A 25,497-nucleotide genomic window follows, 5' to 3' on the forward strand; every position below is an offset into this window, starting at 1 on the left:
TGGCAATCAATATACCTTATCACTCGTGTAGCTTCACTCGCCTTTCTGCTTAACATAGTCTTTCTCTCTCAGTTTACATGGTGAAAATCCAATTCTATTAGAAAAGTGTGAACTAAGAGTCTGATTCTGGGTCAGGCAATCCGTGGCAGAGTAGTCCTCGCAAGGAGCAATGGTCGAAAAATCAAATAGATGGAAAGTCAATCTGTTCGGGTACCATTTCCTGACTACTACCTGCAAAATCAACCCCAATAAAGTGCCAATTTTCAGTGTCATTGATAATGTGTCACAATATCACTTGCCATTTTACATTCATGTTGCACTTCTCACACAGATGAACATCTCAGAACTTTACAAGCAGCAAAGTGACGGAATCTAAGTGGAAATGATTGAAGAGTCAGACAAAAAAAAATCTTTCACAAAGCATTTGAAGACCAGGAGAGAAGAATCAATGCAAAGTGGGAGAGATTTGGAAATGGATTAAAAGTGGTGGCTTCCACTTCAATGAAACAAATTGGTGTTACAAAAACCATCGTCCGCTATTTACTGATATTTCATTTGTTTCATGGATTAGGCCTCATTGTTTGTGCAGATCCTAATATAATTATGAACTTTGTGACTTGGTCTGAAGAGGTTAAAGGGCTGATTTTACAGCTTTGCACCAGTGGGATTTTATCTTATTGATCCAACTAATCTTCATGCCCAAATTCCTCATAGAGTCAATTCTGTGCTCCTACATTCCTGCTACTGCCTGTTGGAATTGTTGGAATGTGGAATTGGGCTTGATCGGGGCACAGATTCGTAGAATGTTCTCATTTTCTATGCAACTGTTTATCTTTCAGATTTTGTGCTGAACTGACAGACAATAATAGCAAATACAATCTTTCAAATCTCAAGGGTATGCATTGCTGTATCATCTCCGAAAACACATATAATATGAGAAAATGGCTCATTTTTATTTGCTGTTGCTTTTCTCTTTATCCTGGGAGCAATCAACTGAGGCCCCCATTGCCATTGATTCACTTGCTGAGAATACACAGTGGTTAAAAAGTACAAAAGAAGAAACTTGCATTTATATAGCACCTTTCACAACTAATGAAATACTTTGTCATCAGTGTTGTAATGTAGGAAACATGACAACCAATTAGTACACAGCAAGATGTGGAAAGGATGTTTCCTCTTGTGGGTGAGTCCAGAACTAAGAGGCATTGTTTTAAAATTAGAGGTCACCCTTTTAGGACATAGATCAGGAGAAATTTCTTCTCTCAGATGGTTGTGCCGACTTTGGAACTTTCTGCCCAGAAAGTGGAAGAAGGCAGGTCATTGAGTATTTTAAGGTGGAGGTAGATAGATTCTTATTAGGCAAGGGAATCAAACGTTATCAGGGGTAGATGGGAGTGTGTAATTCGAGACACAAACAGATCAGCCATGATCTTATTGAATGGCAGAGAAGGCTAGAAGGGCCAAATGGCCTACTTTTGCTCCTAATTTGTATATTTGTATGTTCGTATGTAAGATCCCACTGTCATGCTATGCCCCCAGCTGCCAAGAATGAGGCACATCAATTTTGTCATGAACATTGATTTTTAACTGTTGTGGGACCGAGGAAATGACTTGCTAAACAGATCAGCCTTGGCTGGAAAAACGCATTTACATATTAACAGACATCGAAGGTGAGGAAGTGCATTCCAGGGCCTGCTAAGGAGGATACAATCCACAAGGGCCGGGACTGGTTAGACCAGCTGGTCACATGACTAACTGGCTGTTCCAGCGTTTTCTTTTGAACTAGCCCCAGAGTGTTTGGAACTCAGAAAGACTGTTGCTCCTGGACTGAGAAGATCTCTCCTGTATGCTCTCATCTCCTTCTCACAAGCCTCTGAATCCACTGAAGACACCTGAACCCCAAGAAAGAAAAGTCTCCTACAGCGAAGAAGGTATAAGAAGAAGAACATTTCCAGTCCCCGGGACCAGCATGTGTGCAGGAAGTATGTCCAGCTGCAGCTCCTGGAAGCTCGGGTTTCAGAGCTGGACCGGTGGCTGGAAACACTGTGGAGCATCTGCGAGTCTGAGAGCATTGTGGATAGCGCGTAGAGCGAGGTGGTCACACCGCAGCTGAAGGGACTTGAAGGAAGGGAATGGGTGACCACCAGGCAGTCCAAGAGAAACAGGCAGGTAGTTCAGGAGTCCCCTGGGGTCCCGCTTGCAAATCGGTATTCCATTTTGGAGGCTGATGAGGTTGGTTCCTCCAGGGAGTGCGGACAGAACCAAGCGTCTAGCACCGCAAGCAGCCTGTCTGCACAGGAAAGGGGGAAGAGAGGAACAGCAATAGTAATAGGGGATTCTATAGTCAGGGGAACAGATAGGCGCTACTGTGCCCGTCAACGTGAGTCCAGGGTGGTGTTGCTTCCCTGGTGCCAGGGTCCGGGATGTTACTGAAGGGCTGCAGGGCATCTTGAAGTGGGAGGGCAGAGGTCATGATATATGTTGGTACCAATGACATAGGTAGAAAGAGGGATGAGGTCTTGCATCAAGAATTCAGGGAGTTAGGCAGTAGACTAAAAAGCAGGATCTCTCGGGTTGTAATCTCTGGATTACTCCCAGTGCCACGTGCTAGCGAGTATAGAAATAGGAGAATAGCACAGATGAGGGAGGGAGGGTTTTAGATTCCTGGACCACTTGGACCATTTCTGGGGAAGGTGGGACCTGTACAAGCGGGACAGTCTACATCTGAACCAGAGGGGGACTAACATTCTTGCTGGCGGGTTTGCTAGTGCTGTTGGGAGAAGTTTAAACTAATTTGGCAGGGGGAGGGGACGCAGACTCCGAGCAGAATTGGGACACAGAAAAGCAAACAAGTCAGAGGGAGTATGTTTCAAGAGAGTAAGACCAGGATGGAAGGCCTCTACTTTAATGCCAGGAATATTGCAGGTAAAACGGATGAGTTAAGGGCAATGATTGACACGTGGAATTGGGATATAGTAGCCATCACGGAGACTTGGTTGAGGGAGAGGCAGGATTGGAAGCTCAATATCCCAGGATATAGAATCTTCAGGCGAGACAGAGGAGGGGGCATTGCAATATTAGTTAAGGAGCCAGCTACTGCAGTAAGGAGAGATGATATCTTGGAGGGGGCATCAAATGAAGCTTTATGGGTAGAGTTTAGGAATAAAAAAGGGACAGCCACATTGCTAGGTGTTTATTATAGACCCCCAGATAGTCAGCAGGAAATTGAGGAGCAAATATGTGCACAATTTGCAGAGGTGTGTAAACATAATAGGGTAATTATATTACGTGATTTCAACTTTCCCAACATTAATTGGGATAGTCATCATGTTAAGGGCTTAGATGGAGTGGAGTTCTTGAAATTTATACAGGAAAACTTTTTAGCCCAATATGTAGAGGATCCAACAAGGGAGGGTGCAGTGCTGGACCTAATTCTGGGGAATGAAGCCAGACAGGTGGTTGATGTGTTGGTGGGGGCGCATTTTGGTTTTAGTGACCATAACATGGTACAATTTAAGCTTGTTATGGAGAAAGAAATAGACAAGTTGCAAAATAAGGTTTTGGATTGGGGGAGAACGAATTTTAGTAAAATAAGGCAGGATCTGGCCAAGGTAGACGGGAAAGAGTTACTTGTCGGGAAATCTACAGAAGAGCAGTGGGGGGCATTCAAAAAGGAAATGGGGAGGGTACAGGCCCAACATGTTCCCTCTAGGGTAATAGGTAGGAGCAACAAGCCCAGACAACCATGGATGACCAGAAACATTCCGGGTATGATGAGAAGGAAAAGAGAGGCTTTTAGCAAATACAAGGAGATCAAATCAACGGATGCATCAGTGGAATACAGAAAGTGTAGGATGGAGCTTAAGAAAGCAATTAGGAGAGCAAAGAGGGGATATGAGAAAACTCTGGCTGGTAAAAGTAGGGAAAATCCCAAGATATTCTATAAGTATATCAATGGGAAGAGGATAACCAGGGAAAGAGTAGGACCCATTAGCGACCAATGGGAAAATTTGTGGGTGGAACCAGAGGACATTGGTAGGGTGTTGAATGAATACTTCACATCTGTCTTCACCCAAGAGAATGAGGATGTAGATATGGAACTTAGAGAGAGAGACTGTGAGGTTCTTGAGCAAATTGTCATAGGGAGTGACAAGGTATTGGAAGTTTTGGAAGGCTTAAAAGTGGACAAATCTCCAGGTCCGGACGATTTGCCTCCCAGGGTGGGAGGCGAGGGTGGAGATTGCAGGGGCTCTGACCCGAATTTTTAATTCCTCTCTGGCCACAGGGGAGGTGCCAGAGAACTGGAGAATAGCTAATGTGGTCCCACTATTTAAGAAAGGTTGTAGAGATAAGCCAGGGAACTACAGACCAGTGAGTCTCACGTCAGTGGTCGGGAAACTATTGGAGAAAATTCTGAAGGAGAGAATCTATCTCCACTTGGAGAGGCAAAATTTGATTAGGAATAGTCAGCATAGCTTTGGCAGAGGGAGGTCATGCCTAACAAATTTGCTTGAATTTTTTGAGCATGTGACCAGGTGTGTAGATGAGGGTGGTGCAGTTGATGTAGTTTACATGGATTTCAGCAAAGCCTTTGACAAGGTCCCACATGGGAGACTTATCAAGAAAGCAAATGCACATGGGATACAAGGTAACTTGATAATGTCGATTCAAAATTGGCTTAGCTGCAGGAGACAGAGTGATGACAGACGGCTGTTTTAGTGACTGGAAGCCAGTGACCAGTGGCGTACCACAGGGATCTGTGCTGGGTCCCCTATTGTTTGTCATTTATATAAAAGACATAGATAACTATGTGGGGGTAGGATCAGTAAGTTCGTGGATGACACAAAGATTGGCCGAGCGGTTAACAGTGAGGTGGAGTGTCTTAGGTTACAGGAAGATATAGACAGGATGGTCAAATGGGCAGAAAAGTGGCAGATGGAATTTCACTGAAATGTGTGAGGTGATACACATTGGAAGGAGTAATGTGACACGGAGTATTCAATGAATGGCCTGACACTGGGAAGTTCCGAGGAACAAAGCGACCTTGGCGTGTTTGTCCATAGATCTCTGAAGGCAGAAGGGCAGGTTAATAGGGTGGTGAAAAAGGTATATGGGACACTTGCCTTTATCAATTGAGGCATAGACTACAAAAGCAGGGAGGTCATGTTGGAGTTGTACAGAACTTTGGTTAGGCCACAGCTGGAGTACTGTGTGCAATTCTGGTTGCCACATTATAGGAAGGATGTGATTGCATTGGAGGGGGTGCAGAGGCGATTCACCAGGATGTTTCCTGGGATGGAACATTTAGTTTAGTTTAGTTTAAGCTATGAAGAGAGGTTGAATAGGCTTGGGTTGTTTTCGCTGGAGCAGACAAGACTGAGGGGTGACCTGATCGAGGTGTACAAGATTATGAGGGGCATGGACAGGGTGGATAGGGAGCAGCTGTTCCCCTTAGTTGAAGGATCAGTTACGAGGGGTCACAAGTTTAAGGTGAGGGGCGGGAGGTTTAAGGGGGACTTGAGGAAGAACTTTTTTACCCAGAGGGTGGTGATGGTCTGGATTGCCCTGTCTGGGAGGGTGGTAGATGCAGGTTGCCTCACATCCTTTAAAAAGTACCTGGATGAGCACTTGGCATGTCAGAACATTCAAGGCTATGGGCCAAGTGCTGGCAAATGGGATTAGGTAGACAGGTCAGGTGTTTTAATGCTTCGGTGCAGACTCGATGGGCTGAAGGGCCTCTTCTGCACTGTATTATTCTGTGATTCTGTGATAATTGGAAAGCGGTCAACAAGGATTCACCAAGGTGGAGCTAAAACATCATGTTTTAAAAATTACGGTAAGACCAGGTGAAGGCTGAGACGAATCCCTGGACCCCTTCTCCAATGGGTCGTAACAGAAATTTGGGGCTACCGTCCTGGATTTGACCCACAGACAAACGAGAGAAATTGAAAGTGGGAAGCCAAATTGTTCCCAATCAAAAAAGAGCAAGATTTCAATACAGGTTTTCTTGTGGCTGTGTGTGCTTGAATACTAACATGTCAGCAACTGAAGCAGGTAGCTCCCCAAGCCAGGTTGAAGTAACTTGGGATAAGCTGAAAGCACTGTCTATGGAGGAGTTGAGAAAAATGACTGAGCAGTGTGGGATCACTGTACGTGGCAAGGCTAGGAAGTCTGAACTCCTAAGACTAGTGGCCAACCATTTTTCCTTTGAATCTGAAGAAGCAGTAACAGGCTTAGAAGCAGACTCTAACAGGGTATTGTTAGCAAAGGTACAATTGGAACAGAGGAAAATTGAATTTGAGGAAAGGGAAAGAGAGAGAGAGGCAGGAGAGGGAAAAAGAAAGACACTTCCAGAAGGAACGTGAGAAGAGAGAAAGATAGGAGAAGGAAAAGGAAAGAGTGAGAGAAAGAACATTCTGGAAAGAATGTGAAGAAAGACAGCTGAAGCGGCTTGAGTTAACTAGGGGGCGATAGAGTAACCCCAGTGAAAGCATGGCCAATATGGAGGAGCATAATTCAGGGCTGGGTACAGAATTGTTAAAGCTAGCTCAACTAATTCCAAAATTCAATGAGGAGGATGTAGAAGGATTTTTTGTGTCTTTTGAGAAACTGGCAAGGCAGCTACAATGGCCAGCTGAGACCTGGCCTCTTTTAATAATAAGCAAGCTAACTGGAAAAGCCCATGAGGTTTATTCCCTATTGCCAGATCAGAGTTCATCAATTATGAACTGACCAAAAATGCTATCCTCAGGGCATATGCATTAGTACCTGAAGCCTATCACCAAAAGTTTAGAATCCTCAAAATGCAAGCTAATCAAACTTATCTGGAGTTTGAAAGAAGTAAGCAGCTGGCTTTTGACCAGTGACTTAAGGCTCTTAAAATACAGCTCAACTATGAGAATCTCAGAGGTAATTCTGTTAGAAGCATTTAAACACTTTTTCCCACTCTCCATAAAGACCCATGTAGAGGATCAGTGGGTCCAGAGAGCCCAGCAGGCTGCCGTTCTGGATTACTTTGGGCTTGCTTGGCCCACTCGAGGGGTGTCCGATGAGTTTGCTTTAATTTATTAGTCAGTTTCCCAGGGGAGAACCTTTCCTAGTCACCCCCACAAATCTGAAAAGGACAAAGGGTGGGAAGGTGATAGGAGCCCAAGCGGTCCTTGGAGGGAAAGAAAAGCAGGAGACACAGGAGGACCTCTTCCAGCCAAAAAAGGTGATGTGAGCAGGAGTGAGACCCAGAGACCTGTGTGCTTCCATTATAATAAGGCAGGTAATCTACATGCTGACTGCTGGAAACTAAAGGGAAAACTGGTAGAGATAATAAGGGTACACCCGCTCAGTGAAGACAGGACCCTGATGGAAAGCACAGCAGAACAAGCTGTGGCTTTAACTGCAGTAAGAGTGAGACCCAGGAAGCTTACAGCTGCAAGTGCAGGAAAATTTAATAGGATTCTTGAAGGTTAACAGTGGTTTATGCCTGAAAGGAAAGTAACCCCATACCCCTCGAGTGGGCCAAGCAAGCCCAAAGTAATCCTTAGGGACACAGGGACCATTAGATCCCTTTTACTGGAAAAAGGCCTGGCCTTTCCCCCAGAGAGTGCAGTGAATACCAGGATGGTGATGAATGGTATTGGAGGGTAGTACACTGAGTGCACCTGGAGTGTGACCTAGTTTTGGGACGGGTGACTGTAGGGATTGTCCCTAGTTTGCCTGTGGATGGGGTTGACCTGCTCCTTGGTAATGATCTGGCGAGGGTGAAGGTGGTAGCCCTCCCAATAGGGAAAGAAAGACCGCAGGAGGTCAGAGACGGGGCAGTGGCAGGAGACAGACCCCTGCAGTTTCCCTGAATGTGTAGTGGATCAGGTCATGATCAAACCAGCTCCCCCAGAGGAGACTGTATTGGCACTGCAGACAGATGACCATGTCTGTCTGTCTGAGACTTTCTTTGGAAAGTTAGGAGACCCAGGGAATGAATCAAATGGATATTCCCTCGCTGAGGCTCAGCAAGCCGACCCAGTATTGTGAGAATTAGCACAGGCTGCCCAGTCTAAAAGTGAAGCAGAGGGACCCCTAGACACCTTCCTCACTGGGTTGCAACACCCACAAACAGCAAGGTAATAGTGGACAGATGATCTGTTTGTTTTCAGTGATAGAAATGTTATAAATACTCAGCCAGCCTGGCAGTTTCTGTGAAGAGAGCAACAGAGTTAACATTTTAGGTCAGTGACCTTTCATTCGAACTGACGTGAAACGTTAACTCTGTTTCCCTCTCCACAGATGCTGCCAGACCTGCTGAGCATTTCCACCATTCTTTCTTTGTATTTCAGATTTCCAGAATCTGCTGTATTTTCCTTTTCTTTTCTAATAATTTTGGTTGAGCGATTAATTGGCTAGGAACCCAGGGACGACTTCCCTTCTCTTATTTAAAAAAGCACAATGGGATCTCTTACCTAATAAGACAAATGGGGCCTCAGATTAACATCTTAACTGTAAAATGACACCTCGAACAGTGCAGCACTCCCTCAGTATTGCATTGAAGGACAAGATTTTCCTTCCGGGGGCGAAAAACAGATGTCAGGACTGTTTTCTGGTCCCAATCCTATGCCCCAGGGGGAAGCAGTCCTGTTTTCACTGGCCGGACTGCTAACTGGCTAAAGGATGGGTTGGGCAGCCAATCAGCATCCACAGGGGCAGGAACGGAGGCAGGACTGAAAGGGAGCAGTTCAGTTTAAACAGATCACAGCAGCTATTCCTGTGGCTGCCGTTTCATTGCATTACCTACCAGTGGAAAGATGTCTCAGGAGAGGCAGAGGCCTAGAACCCAGGGCAAGGCAGCCCTCATTTCACGGATGCAGACCTGGAGGTCCTCGCAGAGGAAGAGCCTCTCCCTGGAGGGTAACAGAAGGCCATGCTCCCAAACCAAACAGACATGATGGAGGTCTCTGACACCGGTGTGCAGGAATGTGGGCCCTGTATAGATGAGGTTTGTTTGTTTGTTTGCATTCTATGCCTTGGAGAATAGGAACATTGGAAAGATTTACAGGCTGATTAAAAACCTGACAGACCACATTGCAAACACTCCTTCGGTGGCCATCAAGTTTGGAATGGGATTTGAACCCAGAGCCTTCTGACTCAAAGGCAGGAGTGTGACCAACTGAGTCACAACACAAGGTGAGTCACATAGGCTCTGGCAAGGTGAGTGTAATGTCAAACCCTCAGGACAGGCCTCTGGGCATTCACTCTCTAGCAGTCACTCCAGCCTGAGAGTGCATGCAGCTCCTGAACATCGGCACTTACTGACCCCTCAGAATGCTCAGAGCCATAGTAGAGTTGAGGATCTGCCAGCACTAAAACATGCAGCTTCTAATGAACAGAAGCAGTTGGCATTGGGTATATGACAACAGTGCCTATCGCGCTCTCTTTTTTCCTTGAGGAGAAAAAGGCTCATAATGCCTGAGATGAGAGGTGGGCTTTCATACCTGCATGTCATCATGACAATGGAGGATGGAGCCATAGACATCAGCAGGGTCATTGACCATGTGGAAGTTGGGCAAGGCGAGATGGGCATCCATGGTGCAGATGGTGATTAGAGAGTGCAATAAGTTCATTATGGGGGCCTGGTCTGGCAGCATACCAAACACTTTCCCTCGTAGGTACAGATGTTGACACAATTAAATCAACTCCCTCACCATCACCAGGTTAAGCATAGACAGTGCAGAGCTCAGACCAAGCATTGTTACACCTTACATGCACGACCTCCACCAGTGCTGATACAGTCACCTCCATGGCTCCTTGCACTCAGTTAGATAGGATGGCACTGGGTGATAAGCATGGCACTAGTGTGCAGGAGGAGGTACCAGAAGCAAAGGCAGCTGTGGGCTGACGTCCTTAGACCATGGAGGACAGACACAGCCCTGCTCAGCTGGGCACAGATGCCCGGCCTCAGGAGTCACAGGAAAGGAGGCTCTACTTAGACCAGCTACAACAGATGTGCTCCCGCATGTCAGAGTTCCCTGAGGCACTGTAAGGTCATGGGCAGAACATGAAGGAGTCCATTCAGCTCACGTGCACCACAATGGTTCAGGACTTTGAACACATAAGCTCCTCCATTGAGAGAGTGGCCACCCTCATGGAGAGGCATATGCAGTAGCACATGGAGTGCATGCAGGAACTGCACACTGACCTTCACAAGATGCATGCCACACTATGTAGCCTTGACCGGTCAGTAGTGCGCCAAGCTAGTGTTCCCCTCCAGCCAAATGGAGCACCAGCCAAGGGCTGAGGCAGTCACCAAGGAGGATGAGGGTGCCGCTCATTATGGGGCACCTTCATCGTCATTGGCCTCCTCGGTCCCTCTGACTGAGGGTCCAGTGATGGAGGCTGCCCCTGCAATGGCGCCAGTGCAGCAGCCTCTGGGGGATCCCCCCAGCACCTCCACAATGAGGACGACTGCCATGTGCATCTTAGCTGCAAGCCAAGACAAGTGAGCAGGCTGCATCCACCTCCTCCAAGGCCACAAGGCAACTGTGTAGAAGTGGCCAACAGCAGAGTCCACCGTGTCACACAGAGCACTGAGTGGGTCACTTTAAACTGTGCACATTTTGTCTTTTGAAGCACCTTGTAAATATTCACACCTGAAGCCAGACATATGATCCTCCTTTTATTTATGGTGTACAGAAGAAGTGGGATGAAGTGGTGACAGAGATCAAGGGCAGATGTGCTTCTTTCATTGGCAGTAAGAGTTGAGCTGTTATAGCCTGCAACTTCAAATGAAGTTTTCGCAGAGGCAGCTCAGAGTGAGCTGCCATTCCTGTTTGGTCAGAGGGGCTTAGCTGTAACGATCCTGAATCAGGTGATTACTGACGTTAATGGCATCCTGACAAGACCCTCCAGCCCTGTGCCAGTCAGCCACCTTCACATTTAGCCGGGGCACCTCTGTGTTCTGCACCTTCCTCCTCCTCCTCCATTTCCTCCTTCTGTTCCACGGCATGCTCCTCCTCTTCTTCTGATGAGCTGCATATATCCAACACTTCATCCTCTTCAAGTGCCACGTTATGAGAGCACAGTAGATCACCACAATGCGCAAGACCCTTGCAGGAGTGTATTGCAGGTCAAACCTGACTTGTCACCTAGAATCCTTCTACACACTTTGGGATTTGGAGTGAAAATCTGAGGCAGCCTGGATTGCTGGAGGATGAAGGAGTCATGGCAGCTGCCAGGAAAGCGAGCAGACACATGAAGGAAGCTCTTGTTGTGGCCACAGAGCAGTTGAATGTTGAGGGAGTGGTGGCCCTTCCTGTTGATGAATCTCACTGGGTGCCTAGATGACCACATGGGTGAAATCGATGACGCCCTGCACCTGGAGGAATCCATTGATGGAGGGCACCATCTGTCAGGAATTGTATTACTGCCCAGCTTCTGCAAAGAGGGAATCAGTGACCTGCAAGAGGCAGTGGTGTTGCAGCCACTTGCTAGACGTCACCAATGTCCACAGCTGATCTTTGGAAGGTGCCAGAGATGAAGAAGTTTAATGCCATAGTGACTTTAACAGCTACTGGCAGGGCATTGCTGTAGAGCTGCAAGGTGTGAGGTTTTCTGCAACAAGGGTACAAATCTCTGTGACCATCTACCTGGTCAGGCACAGTCTCCTGTGACACTGGTTCTCTGTCATCTCCAGGTAGCTCCATCTTCAGCAGTAGATCCTATGCTGAGAGTATGGTCTCCATTGCCTTCCTGCCACTTGTCCCTTTCCTCTGACCCCCTGATGTCCAGGTTTGGCCTTCCTGTGGAGGATGTTGCTCTTCATTGCCACCGGACCCAAAATCTAATAGTTGTGCTCCCATTGCCAGCTGTTGCCTTCCTTGTGCTCCGGTGGAATCCCAACTATGTCTGGGAGGTTTGCCTCCTTTTCTTCTGCCCCTGCCAGGAGGATGACGCACCCCTGCGCTGCCTGTGTGCTTACTGACCACTCGGCCCACAACAGCGCTGACCCAATGATACCTGTGTACCAATGATAGAGTTCTCTTCTGCACCGTTTTCCCTTTCATGAGGTCAACCTAATTTATTGGGGAGGGCCATGACTGGCTTCCTGCTGTGTCGCCACCTCCATGCACCTGGTCTTCCCTAGACACCATGTATAGCCCATACACCCCTGCCAAAATCTGAACATGTCTCTCAACAAGCTCACGATGATTGGCATCATTACCAGATCGGGCGGGATTGAGGGGCCACTCTCCCCTGGCCCTGGTGAAAGTCGCTGGCACCAGAAACAGCTTCAGGAGACCACCACCACCTACCACCACCTCCCCGATTATTTACTCAAATCACTGGAGTAGATCTCAAACCTGCAACTTTCCAACTTCGAGGAAAGAGTGCGACCAACTGAGCCATGGCTGACACAGTAAGCAGACCTGGCTTCCATTTTGCTAATGAACTAATCATATGAAATGTCTGGAATATTATCATAGAAAAGTGCGTAATTAACCTTGGCAATACCCCATGACTCCTTTATCCTTTCACATTCAGTCTCGGTCAAGATTATGCAAAACCAATCAGGCTGCTAATTAAGAGACTTGTTTGTAGATGTCATTGTGTTTAATGTCATTCTTTCTTGCTCAAGTGTCAGAGGTTTTGCTGTATTACCACAGCTCATACTTCAGTGCAAATTCCCTGTTCTATGCAAAAGGAATATAGGAACATTAGAAACAAGAGTAGGCCATTCAGCTCCTTGAGCAACATTCTACACAATCCAGACAAAACTTTCTTCATCAATTGTCAACCCAGGTCACAAAGTTACTTCCAATTCTGTGCACTTTCAATTTTGCGAATAAACTCTTGTACAGATGACATCCAAAAGACAGATAACGAGTGCATATTTGATATTTTAAAAATGAGATTTTCTAGCTAGCAGATTACAATTGGATTGCAAAGAAGGTGTGCAACTTGCATAATAAGGCAACGTAATAAAATATTCTCACTGAACTATCAAAAAATAACATTGAATGTGGATGAGTAAAGTGGACCATACAATTATTAATAAGTTTGTAATGACATTACCTATAATCATGTTATTTTTACATATTTGTTCTCAGGATGTGGGTGACCCTGGAAAGACCACATTTATTACCCATCCTATGCTGCCCTGAAAAGATGGTGGTGAGCCTGCTCCTTGCAAAATTGCACTCCTTGACCAAGCTTTTATTTCGGGCGATGAGGGTCTCGACCACTGGCAAAAGTGCTGGCAAGAGCCAAGTGTTGCTTCCTCTGTGGAAGGCCTGCCGGATCAAGTGCCAATTAGGCACTTAAGTGGACAGCAGCGGGCCTTCCCCGGCATCAAGGGCACCAGCGGCTGAAGTCTCACCTATTGAGTGCCGTCGCCAATCAGAGGCCTCAGTCACCTGAGGCCCTGGACTCAGACCACAGGTAGGTCAGACTGGGAGAGGTTTCACAGGGTGGGGATCGCGGGGGAAACGGGTGTTGGAGGGTCAGCAATAAGGACAGAGGGCTGGCTCTCAGCAAGCCCCCACCTTCCCGATGCCGTGCCCCTTGATCAGACATTAAGTGCCTTTTAACGGGGGACCTCGCACTCCCACCTTGGAGCTGGCAAGCAACCAGGTTTACTTGGCATGCTCCCCATGTGGTGACAGGCCCACCTGCTACTGGAGTAATTCTGGCAGCAGGATGAGGCCCTTAATTGGGCATTAATTGCCCACTTAAGGGCCTCAATTGGCGACAGGGCAAGAAGGCTGTTCACAGCCCTTCTCGCCTCGGAGTTAATTTGAGTGGAGGAGGGAAGGTGGCGGGGTTTCCCCTTCCTGCCTCCATCCTGCCCGATTATTTACTCTCCCCACCTCCAAACGGGGGGAAGAGCATAACATATCCCCCCCTTGAGTGTCATATCCTACAGTGCTCTTAGCTGGCGGAATCCCAAGATTTTGATCCAGCAACAATAACGGAATGGTGCTATATGTCCTCATCACGATGATGTGTGACTTGAAGGAGAACTTGGAGAGGATGGTGCTCCCATGATATTTTATTTTATTATTTTGTTTAGAGATACAGCACAGAAACAGGCCCTTCAGCCCACCGAGTCTGTGCCGACCATCAACCACCCATTTATACTAACCCTACACTAATCCCATATTCCTACCACATCCCCCTACCACCTACCTATACTAGGGGCAATTTATAATGGCCAATTTACCTATCAACCTGCAAGTTTTTGGTTGTGGGAAGAAACTGGAGCACCCGGCGAAAACCCACACGGTTCACAGGTAGAACTTGCAAACTCCGCACAGGCAGTACCTAGAATTGAACCCAGGTCGCTGGAGCTGTGAGGCTGCAGTGCTTACCACTGTGCCACCCAGTGTTGCCAGGGATAGACACCAAATATGACCTTACTAACATTTTCCACGTCCATGAATTTTTTTTATTGAAAAAAAAACTGGACTGAAGTGTTCCTCTTTTGCTGGGGGTTATCAAATAACGTTGGCTTCTTAGACTGCCTCATAATGAAAACACTTTTACAGCTTGTTGGCTAATAGCCATTAATGCATATGGTGATGCTTTTGTGGTCAGTTATGACGTAAATATTAATTGAGTGTAAACTCTTTCTCTTTGTGGCCATATGATTGATATGAAAAACCCCAACATGTGCATTGTTTTTCACTGGGTAGAAGCCTGTATTTGGTGAAAGCTATGTGTCATGTCCAGCTATTGTCTCCTGTTTGCTAGATAAGCAATCTCTTTGACCAAAGCTTTATCACCCATCCTAATCTCTCCCTTCATGGCTTGGTGTCTATTTTCTCTGCACCTGTCTCTGAAGATGCATGGACATTTTGGAGGTTATTTTGGCTGAAGAGTGAAAACAGACACTAAATGGCTGCTGTGCTGATAATAAGACATGCTTGTTTGAAAGTTAGGATTCAGCACGCAATTTTGGTCCTAATTACTGATTGCCATAATATGAAGTTTCCTGGAGGTGCAACAAAACAGACACCTGCAGGTTTAACACTCAAGTGCTGATTAGGTGCAATTTTCATGGACCAGTATATGTGGCCTCCTTGTATCCACTTACACTAAGTGAGGAGTGCTCTGGCTGGCACACAGCAGCATGTTGTAGGATGGGTCATAGGAACATAGGAAATAGGAGCAGGAGCAGGCCATTTGGCACCTCGAGCTTGCTCCAGCATTCAACTAGATCATGGCTGATCTTCAGCCTCAGCACCATTTTTCCATAATATCCCCATGTTCCTTGATATCTTTAATATCTAGAAATCTATCAATCTCTGTATTGAATATACCGAATGGCTGAGTCTCCACAGCCCTCTGGGGTAGAAAATTCCAAAGATTCACCACCCTCTGAGTGAAGAAATTCCTCCTCATCTCAGTCCTAAATATCTTACCTTTTATTCTGAGACTGTGTCCCCTGGTTCTAGACCGCCCCCCCACCCCTCCACACCAGCAGGGGAAATACCCTTCCCGCAACTACCCTGTCAAGCCCTATAAGAATTTTGTATTCTTCAATGAGATCACCTCTCATTCCTCTAAATGCTAGAGAATATAGGCCCAGTCTCCTCAATCTGTCCTTATAGATCATGCCACCCCAGGAATGATTCTGGTGAAACTTCATTGCACTCCTTCTATGGCAAATATATCATTTCTTAGGTAAGGAGACCAAATCTGTACACAATACTCCAGGTGTAGTCTCACCAAGCCTGTATACAATTGCAGCAAGACTTCTTTACTCCTGTACTCAAATCCTCTTGCAATAAAGGCCAACATACCATTTGCCTTCCTAATTACTTGCTGCACCTGCATATTAGCTTTCAGTGACTTAGGAACAAGAACACCCAGGTCCCTTTGGACATCAACACTTCCCAATCTCTCACCATTTAAGAAATACTCTGCATTTCTGTTTTCTCCACCAAAGTGGATAATTTCACATTTTCCACATTATATTGAATCTGCCATGTTCTTGCCCACTCATTTAGCCTGTCTAAATCCCCTTGAAGCCTCTTTGCATTCTCCTCACAACACACATTCCCACATAGTTTTGTGTCTTCATCTAACTTGAAAATATTCCATCTAGACTCTATCTTTTCTCCGCTGGTCCAGTCTCTTCCCACCTACATCCGTGACTCTTCTGACGCCCTACGTCATTTTGACAATTTCCAGTTTCCTGGTCCCAACCGCCTCCTCTTCACTATGGACGTCCAATCGCTCTACACCTCCATCCCCCACTAGGATGGTTTGAGGGCTCTCCGCTTCTTCCTGGAACAGAGGCCCAACCAGTCCCCATCCACCACCACCCTCCTCCGCCTGGCTGAACTTGTTCTCACATTGAACAACTTCTCCTTCAACTCCATGCACTTCCTTCAAGTAAAAGGTGTCGCTATGGGTACCCGCATGGGTCCTAGTTATGCCTGTCTTTTTGTGGGATATGTCGAGCATTCTTTGTTCCAGTCCTACTCACCCGAAACGTTAACTCTGCTTCTCTTTCCACAGATGCTGCCAGACCTGCTGAGTGATTCCAGCATTTCTTGTGTTTGTGTTGAAAATATTCCATTTGGTCCCCAAATCCAAATCATTGATATAGATGGTAAATAGCTGGGACCCAAGCACTGATCCTTGCGTATCCTACAAGTCACAGCCTGCCGACCTGACAATGATCCTGTTATTCCTACTCAGTCCATTAACCAATTCTCAATCCAAGCTAGTATATTACCTCTAATCCCATATGCTTTAATTTTGCTTGCTAAAATCTTGTGTGGGACCTTATCGAAAGCCTTCTGAAAATCCAAATACACCACATCCACTGGTTCCCCCTTATCTATTCTGTGAGTTACATCCTCAAAAAACGCTAACAGTTTCTCAAACATGACTTCCCTTTCATAAATCCATGTTGACTGCCCAATCCTACCATTATTTTCTCAGTGTCCAGTTATCACATCCTGTATAATAGATTCTAGCAATTTCCCTCATACTGATGTCAGGATAACAGGTCTAAACTAAACTAGGGGGAGAGGGATCATGCTTGAGTAGGTGTAGCAAATCAAGGGGTAGAGTCAAGGCAATAGAGCAGAATAGTAATATGGGAAATGAAGGCCAGAGCATGGCAGGGACAGACAGTGTTACGACCAAGTGCGAAAGGTGTCTAGAGGTCTGTTACTAGCTTCACCTGGTCTTATTGTAACAGGGTTTAATTTTAAACACACTATGTTTTGAGCTCCCCCTTTGTGAATCCTTGTTCACAACTTTCCAATTATCAGACAAAGAAACCAATTCACACAGGTCTTCTGAGGTTTAAACAAGAAAGATTAAATTTTATTTAAAGTTAAACTTAAACTCTAATAGGGTTCATGCCTATGGATATACGATGTGCTCGCACTAGCATGCACATGTGATACACACATGCAAACAGGGACAGAAAAAAGGAGAGGAAAATTATAATAGAGAACGGTTCGAGGCAATATCGGAAGAGTTTCTTGTTTACTGTGCTTCAAGCTCACTTGATTGTAGGTAGTCTTGCTGTTCATCAGGGCTGAGTGTTCTTCTTAAACCTTGTTCACTTAGGAAACTTTTCTCTCTTTGAGGTTCACGTGTTTTTGTAAAATTTTGACGCTGGTGTGAGCGAGATGACAGCAGACAGAAGAAAGATATTCTCAAACCAGTAGCAAGGAACTTTCTCCTCATAAATTCCCTATTGGAAGTTCAAGCTCAAAAACTCCAACAGTCTGTCAGTCATGTGACCGAAACTGGTCTGACCACTTCTTCTGTGAATTGGGGAAGCAGTGACTGGGTCCTGATTATTCCAACACTGTCTGTTACTATTCAAATGTTTTTCCAGTCAGGGGCTTGCAGTTTTAAGTTTTAATGTTCATGTAGTGAAATAATGTGTGCCTCAGTCTTGGCAGGTTGGGGGGGTTGTCGGGGTGGGGGGGGTGGCGGGGAGAGGGAAAACGCTGCCTGACAAGAAAAAAAACTTAAAAACACACCAGCAGGCAAGACTAGATGTTACAAAGATAGCAAAAAAAAAAACTAAAGGCTCTGAATCTAAATGCACGTAGCATTCATAACAAAGTAGACAAATTGATAGCGCACATTGAAGTAAATAAATATGATTTAATCGCCATTATGGAGACATCGCTGCAGAGGACAAGGATTATGTCCTCAATATTGAGGGGTATATGACATTCAAGAAGAATAGGAAGCTAGGTAAATGTGGAGGGGTAGCACTCTTAATCAAGGATGGCATTGGTGCAATAGTTAGAGATGACCTTGGTTCAGGAGATCAGGATGTAGAATCGTTTTGGGTGGAGATGAGGAATACTAGGGGAAAGAAGTCACTAGTGGGAGTGGTCTACAGGCCCCCGAACAATAATCACAATGTAGCACGAAGTACACAAGAAGGAATATTGGGTGCTTGTGATAAAGGGACAGCAATAATCATGGGTGATTTTAATCTACATAGAAACTGGAAAAATCAGATTGGCAATAGCAGCCTGGATGATGAATTCAAAGAATGCTTTTGAGATAGTTTATTAGAGCAGCACATTCTGGAACCAACCAAAGAGCAGGTTATATTGGACTTGTTCTGTGCAATGTGACAGGATTAATTAATGACCTCAGAGTAAAGGCAACTCTGGGTAGAAACAACCACAATATAATTGAATTTTACATCCAGTTTGAAATAGAGGAGTGAGTCTAAGACTAGTATTTTAAACTTAAATAGGGGCAACTATGAGGGCATGAAAGCTGAGCTAGCTGAAGTGAACTGGGTTACTAGGCTGGGAGATAGGACAATAGAGAAGCAGTGGCAGACATTTAAGGGGATATTTCAGAACACTCAGAATAAGTCTATTCATACTATAAAGAAAAATTCTAAGGGGAGGACCCACCATCCGTGGTTAACTAAAGAAGTTAAGGAAAGCATCAAACTTAAGGAAAAAGCATATAATTGTGCAATGGTGAGTGGCAGGTCAGATGCAAGGTCAGAATATAAAGAATGGCAGAGAATGACTAAAAGATTAATCAGGAGTAAAAAGTTAGAGTATGAGAGGAAGCTAGCTAGAAATGTAAAAATGGATAACAAGAGCTTCTACAGGTATTTAAGAAGGAAAAGAGTAAGTAAAGTGAGTGTTGGTCCTCTAGAGAATGAGAATGGGGAGTTAATAGTAGATAATAAGGAAATGGCAGATGAAATGAACAAATATTTTGCTTCTGTCTTCACTATAGTGGTTACAAAAAACATTCCAGTAATAGCTGTAAATGAGGAGGTGGAAGGAAGATAGGAACTTGGTGAAATTACAATCATTAGGGAAACGGTACTGAGCAAACTGATGGAGCTATGGGCCGGCAAGTCCCTGGGTCCTGATGGGCTTCATCCTAGGGTCTTAAAAGAGGTGGCTAATGAGATAGTAGATGTGTAGGTGTTAATTTTTCAAAATTCGCTAGATTTTGGAAAGGTTCCATCAGACTGGAAAGTAGAAAATATAACCCCTCTATTCAAGAAGAGGGGGAGGCAGAAAACAGGTCACAATAGGCCAGTTAGCTTGACATCTGTCATGGGGAAGGTGTTAGACTCGATCATTAAGGAGGCCATAGTGGGGCACTAAGAAAAACTCGAGGTAATCGGGAATAGTCAGCATGGCTTTGTGAAAGGGAGATAATGTTTAACCAATTTATCGGAGTTCTTTGCAGGCGTAACATACACTGTGGATAAAGGAGAGCCCATTGACATACTGTACTTGGATTTCCAAAAGGCATTTGACAGGGTGCCACATGAAAGGTTGTTGCGCAGAGTACTGAGTAACACATGAGCATGGATAGAAGATTGGCTGGCTGCCAGAAAACAGAGAGTATGCATAAATGGGTCCTTTTCTGATTGGCAGGAGGTGATGAGTGGAGCTCTGGAGGGGTCTGTGCTGACGATTTAAGAGTCAACATGCTGTGGATCTGGAGTCACAAGTAGGCCAGACCTGGTAAGGATGGCAGATTTCCTTCCCCAAAGGACATTAGTAAATTAGATGGGTTTTTATAACAATTGACAATGGTTTCACGGTCACCATTAGGCAAGCTTTGAATTCTAGATTTATTAATTGGTTTCAAATTGTACCATCTGCTGTGGTGGGATTTGAACCCATGCCCCCAGGCCATTAGCCTTGGCCCTGGATTACTAGTCCAGTGACATTACCACTACATCACTGCCTCCCCCTTGCTGTTTTTTAGCTCCACCCAAACTGATTCTACATTTTGATCTTCAGATCTAAGATCCTTTCTCACAAATGTACTGATCTCACCCTTTATTAACAATGCTACCCCACCTTTTTTCCCCTTTCTGTCTATCTGGTCAGGGAACAGGTATATCGATACTCATACTGGAAGTCCTGGTGGAGGAGATCCAGAGGAAGAGGGATGTCCTGTACCTGCAGAGGGGAAGGATGCCACCTCACGCTCCTTGCCCTCCTGTCCCACTCCCTTGCAGCAGCTGGTGGGGCTCTTCTTGGCCTCATGTTCTCTATCCATTCTTCCTGCAGACCAAAGGGGATACCTCGTAAGTTGCCAAGGACCAAGCACTCCCTTTCCCCTGGTGACTCCGAGAAGGTGTCCAATAAAGTGGAGTAGCACAGCACTCACTCTTTATAAGTGAAGTCGTCAGAAAATTTCTGGAATAAATGTTGCTGGAGTGTTAGTGAAATCTCGACAAAGTGGCCCAGAAAGTTTTCTGATGTGTTTCAGAGGTCCTTGGCACAGCTGCAGCAGCAAGTGAACATGAAATGATGAGTCAAATCAACACTAAAGCAAAATACTGTGGATGCTGGAAATCTGAAACAAAAACAGAAAGTGTTGGAAATAATCAGCAGGTCTGGCAGCATCTGTGGAGAGAGAAACAGAGTTAACAGGCTGGATTTTACTGAGCCCCCAACGTCAGGCTCCGTGGCTGGTGGGGAGGCAGGAAGATTGTTCTGGCAGAGACCCTTCAGAGAGCTCAATGCTGGGAGAGCCCGGCCCTATCCTCCCGGCAGTGGCGAGGCTCCATGGCAGCACCCCCACTGCCGGGTGGTGGGACCTGAATTTCAATATGTAAATCAATAAAATTAATACATTTAGATACATTCACCTCCAATCTTCCGGGCCTGCCATAATTTTCATTGGGGGGTGGGAAAGGGACGTTAGGATTTTACTTGATACATTTTGGGGGGGAGGTGGGTGCATCATTAAAAATTTGAATTTGCCGGCAGGGCTGGCTGCCCTTTAAAAATGGTGTCAGATAGCCCGCCCCTCCACATGATTGGGGTGGGGGGGGGGTGGTGGTCGGGCCGCCTCAGCTATTTAAATGAACTGGCGTGTGGGAGATCGCAGTGGCTCTGCGGTGTGCGGGCTGCCATTCATTCGCCCGTTGTGCTCTTAAAATCCAGCCCAACGTTCCAGCTCTGTGACCTTTCATCAGAACAGTGAGTATCCCTTTAAGTAATGTTTGAAATCCACATCAACGCCTTGTTTACTCAAAAACAGCTGGTTACTGTTAGGAGAGTATGTTAGGATAAGCGCTGGGCACCAAAATGTTGTGCAGTCTCCAGAATAGGAGTGAGCAAGCATTTTAAGTGGCAGTCAGCCTCTTAACAAGCCTCTGGGGGATCTTCCTAACTGAGACTTCAACTCCTTTACCCAGGCTTCTTCAACAGTTCCCGCCTCTGTCAATGAAAGGTAAGCTTAAACATTTTTGAAAAAAAATCTTCCTGTGGAGCCAAGAAGAGCAGAAACGCTTCCCTGATTCCACAGATGTTCCTATCACCTGCCCCCCACACCCTCCACACAGCACACTTCAACTCCCTGCCTGGAACTTACCTGAGGCCCACTGCTAGTGATCGAGGTTGTCCGAAATTGATTTCCCATTTGGGCTGGTTGCCTGTGAAGGTGTGGCAAGGGCCCACGATTGATTCCTGGTGCACTGAAATTAATAGATAGAAAAGGAAGCAGTGGTGGACAGTAATTTGCTTGTGGGTGCTGGACATGCCTGATTGTAGGATTGACCCTTGTGTGCTATAGCTGTCACTGTGCCACTGTAATATCAGAAATTAGACACTGAGTATATTGTAGCATTCATCAAAATTATTTCAATTAGATGGGGCTTGTTCAATCTCCTTTCAACATTATTTGAGCTACCTTTTGCTCCCCCTGTTATGATTTATTCCTTTAAAGATTTTCAGTAAAATGTTGAAGCACTCTGGGGCATCAAACCAGCAGTGGGGCTGCGAGCGCAGCAGGGAAGTTACTGAAAAATTGTGGGAGCACTGTCTGAATTTTCCCGAAAGCTGGCTGCAGTGTGTGGGCCCCCACCGGTGACACAGGGTGGAGGTTAGAAAATATTGGCTGACATGAAATGAAATCATAAACCTATTTATAAAGAGGACATTTGCTCTTTTGAAATTTCAGACTTTGTTGGGATACTGCTGAATAAAAAGGAAAACGATTAAAAAGTAGCTCAAACCAAATTTACCTGGAGTAAACCTAACCAGAGACAATCAGTGTGAATTATGTTGATCAGAATTTAAGTCCTGGGTGTCGCACTTACCATCGCAGATGTTGAATTGCATGTATAATTTTATTACACACAAAGCAGATGTGGTTTGTGAGTGACCTTGTATATTTGTCATAAATACCAGCTGGCTTCAGAATTTATTTCATGAGCTTTCAGAAAGCAAAATATTCAGGTTAAGTGGAATGTTCACATTGGTACGATGCAGTGTCACTGGGATCAGGTAAACAGCAGAAAGGGAATTCTGGGCTTGCTGCCCTGCATTGGCTCCCGGTCCGGTAATGCCCAGATTTTAAAAATTCGCATCCATGTTTTCAAATCTATCCATGACCTCACCTCTCCCTATCTCTATAATCTCCTCCAGGCCCACAACCTTTTGAAATTTTTGTACTCCTCCAATTCTCGCCTCTTGTGCATCTCCGATTTTCATCAATTCACCATGGGAGACTGTGCCTTCGGCTGCCTAGGCCTTAAGTACTGGAATTCCCTCCCGAAACCATTGTGCCTCGCTACTACTTTCTCCTCCTATAAAACCTACCTATTTGACCAACCTGTCCTAATATTACCCATCACCTAATGCCCTTTGGTGTCAAATTTTATTTTATAATGCTCTTGTGAAGCACCTTGGGATTTTCTAATATTTTTTAAATGCTATATAAATGCAAATTATTGTTCTTATTATTGGCTTTGTGCTATCTGTGTGTTAGTTGATCACTAATGTCAATTGGCCTTGCCGCCATATTCAACTGCTTAATTAATTGGTAAACCTCTTGTTGGTTGGATGCTGTTGAACACTGGTGTGAAGTCTGATTGTGCAAGCAAGGATTGCGAATTGTGCTTCTCCCGCCCACCAGATTATGAAAAAATCATCCATGTACAAGACAATCTAGTGAAGAACAACTAACCTGATAGCTGGAATTAAGCATCTGAGTTTTCAGGAGAGGCTGCACATACTGGGAATGGTTACACAGGGGAGAGGAAGTGGAGGATTAGAGTTAGGTTTGGGGTCTTATAAAATGAAAGAAAGACTAGCATTTATTTAGTGCCTTTTACAACCTCAGGACATCCCGAAGCACTTTACAGTCAATGAAGTACTTTAGAAGTACAATCACTGTTGTAATGTACAAAACCTGGCATTCAATTTGCACACAACAAGCTCCTACAAACACAAGGGCACTACACTTTAGGAAGGATATATTGGCCTTGGAGGGTGTGCAATTTAGTTTGACAAGAATGATATCTAGACTCCAAGGGTTAATTACAAGCAGAGATGACACAAACTAGGGTTGTAATCCCTGGAATTTGGAAGACCTGGGGTGATTTGAAATAAGTTTTCAAGATATTAAAGGGAACTAATAGGGGAGATAAAGATAAACTATGTCTGTTGACCTCGTCAGCAGACGTGGTCTCTTCAGACTACTAGAAAAGATTGGATGTCCACCAAAGCTACTAAGTATCATCACCTCATTCCATGACAATATGAAAGGCACAATTCAGCATAGCAGCGCCACATCAACCCCTTTCCTATCCTGAGTGGCGTGAAACAGGGCTGTGTTCTCGCACCTACATTGTTTGGGATCTTCTTCTCACTGCTGCTCTCACACGCGTTCAAGTCTTCAGAAGAAGGAATTTTCCTCCACGCAAGATCAGGTGGCAGGTTGTTCAACCTTGCCCATCTTAGAGCGAAGACAAAATGAACGGAAAGTCCTCATCAGGGAACTTCTCTTTGTTGATGATGCTGCATTAACATCTCACACTGAAGAGTGTCTGCAGAATCTCATCGACAGGTTTGCAGCTGCCTGCAACGAATTTGGCCTAACCATCAGCCTCAAGAAAACGAATATCATGGGACAGGATGTCAGAAATTCTCCATCCATCAATATCGGCGACCACGCTCTGGAAGTGGTTCAAGAGTTCACTTACCTAGGCTCAACTATCACCAGTAACCTGTCTCTCGATGCAGAAATCAACAATCGCATGGGAAAGGCTTCCACTGCTATGTCCAGACTGGCCAAGAGAGTGTGGGAAAATGGCGCACTGAAACGGAAGACAAAAGTCCGCGTGTATCAAGCCTGTGTCCTCAGTACCTTGCTCTACGGCAGCGAGGCCTGGACAACGTATGTCAGCCAAGAGCGACGTCTCAATTCATTCCATCTTCGCTGCCTCCGGAGAATCCTTGGCATCAGGTAGCAGGACCATATCTCCAACACAGAAGTCCTCGAGGCGGCCAACATCCCCAGCTTATACACTCTACTGAGTCAGCGGCGCTTGAGATGGCTTAGCCATGTAAGCCGCATGGAAGATGGCAGGATCCCCAAAGACACATTGTACAGCGAGCTTGCCACTGGTATCAGACCTACCGGCCGTCCATGTCGCAAACGCGACATGAAGTCCTGTGACATTGATCACAAGTCGTGGGAGTCAGTTGCCAACGATCGCCAGAGCTGGCGGGCAGCCATAAAGATGGGGCTAAAGTGTGGCGAGTCGAAGAGACTTAGCAGTTGGCAGGAAAAAAGACAGAAGCACAAGGGGAGAGCCAACTGCGAAACAGCCCTGACAACCAATTTTATCTGCAGCACCTGTGGAAGAGTCTGTCACTCTAGTGTTGGCCTATATAGCCACTCCAGGCGCTGCTCCACAAACCACTGACCACCTCCAGGCGCTTACCCATTGTCTCCCGAGACAAGGAGGTCAAAGAAGAAAAATGTCTGTTGGTGGCAGAGCTGAGGGCTAGGGGCAATAGTCTAAAAATTAGAGCCAGGCCTTTCAGGAATGAAGTTATAAAGCACTTCAATGCTAGATTAGAGTCATAGTCATAGAGTTATACACGCACAGAAACAGGCCCTTTGGACCACCGTGTCCACGCGGGCCATCAAGCCTATCTATTCTAATCCCATTTTCCAGCACTTGGCCCGTAGCCTTGTATACTATAGCATTTCAAGTGCTCATCTAAATAC

The sequence above is a fragment of the Heterodontus francisci genome, chromosome 3, assembly GCF_036365525.1.
Source record: "Heterodontus francisci isolate sHetFra1 chromosome 3, sHetFra1.hap1, whole genome shotgun sequence".
NCBI classification, from domain to species: domain Eukaryota; kingdom Metazoa; phylum Chordata; class Chondrichthyes; order Heterodontiformes; family Heterodontidae; genus Heterodontus; species Heterodontus francisci.